The sequence below is a fragment of the Lutra lutra genome, chromosome 9 (genome assembly GCF_902655055.1).
Source record: "Lutra lutra chromosome 9, mLutLut1.2, whole genome shotgun sequence".
Taxonomy (NCBI): domain Eukaryota; kingdom Metazoa; phylum Chordata; class Mammalia; order Carnivora; family Mustelidae; genus Lutra; species Lutra lutra.
In genome coordinates this window covers 88,707,669-88,709,107 of record NC_062286.1, presented here as the reverse complement: position 1 = coordinate 88,709,107, position 1,439 = coordinate 88,707,669, and positions in this window count along the sequence as shown.

Sequence of the window (1,439 nt, the reverse complement as noted above, 5' to 3'; positions counted from 1 at the left end):
AGGTGTAAGGGGCTAAGTTCTTCTGAGGATACATATAATTATACTTTTCAAGACACTTAGAGAGAGTTAGTAAGATACATAAAGAATATATATAGAACATTATGAAGACAGTTCTTAGTGATTGCTTGTGTATCCTAGATCAGTAATTATCAGACAGCTCTTTGGTTTTTAAGATGCAGATATTTTGATATTTATGGAATAGATATTCTGTCTACTGATATGCTTGACTCAAAGAAAGGCCTGTGTGCAGTGACAGAACTTGTTTTCCAGGAATAGCAATTCATATTTTTTGAGATATAATATCATATATTTCCTTAAGATTTATGCAAGGTGAAACTTTTCCATTTCATATTTTTATATGTTCCAGCAGTGAGATGGTTTATTTTAATTCCGTTGCATAGTTGTCTCCAAGCACCACTTATATTTGTTTTAAGAGAAGGCCGCAAAAAGCCGAGCCTGGACAATGATCTCCTGAATTGCACCAGCACAATTTAATACAATACCATTACATTGAAAACATTTACATGTATAGCTGCAAATCTACTTATTTTAAGCACAGTTTATATAATATTTTGACAGACAAAAATATATGTTTAGAACCATTATATGTATCTGTCTGTTCAGTAGCAAACTTACAATAAATTATACATTATGCAGGAATAAATTTTCTCAGAGACTAAAAAAAGGTCACACTTTATGTTAAAATACAATGCCAATTCATTATTTCCAAATAAAACAGCTAATAGCCATTAGAATAGATTCACTTATTTCAAGCTTACATTCATTTGACATTCACATAAAATTCATTACTTTTAACAATAGCAACAAAGTTGCATTTTGACATTGAGTGTTTGAAAGCTTGTTGACTTATCAGTCCAGCTACAAGCTTGATGTTTTGGAAAATATGTGTGTGGGGAAGAACACATTAAAATTACCCAAAAAAACCATGTTACAATTATTGTAGAAGTATGAAAATAAAATATGTGTTTTATCCTAATGCTTTATCCACAGGTATTGCCTCCAGAGGTTAATATAGCCAGTGTCTAAAATGTTTCTGTTGTTTTATTTTCATCGAGAATGGGTTTTTGAAAATTAGATCCACTGAGTGAAGCTGGAAAAATACAAAGCCACCAGCATTACCCGTGATGTCAAAACAGAGCAGAGATGAGCATAAGGCATTGTCTTCTGAGAGTCACAACTTTGTTCCTTCCTTGGAAATGGGAAAATGTGTGTGTGAATGTGCCTAACAACCCTGTGATCATTGTTTCATTCTGTCTGATCATCAACATTTTTGTCCTTTTAAAAAATCATCTTACTAATATTTAGCATATTTATTAGTGGCTTTTATACTAAACTAGCTTTTTTGTAAATTTAGTTTGAGAATAGGTATGAAATAACACATGAAATAAAAATAGGGCATTATTTATTGGCTTATATTA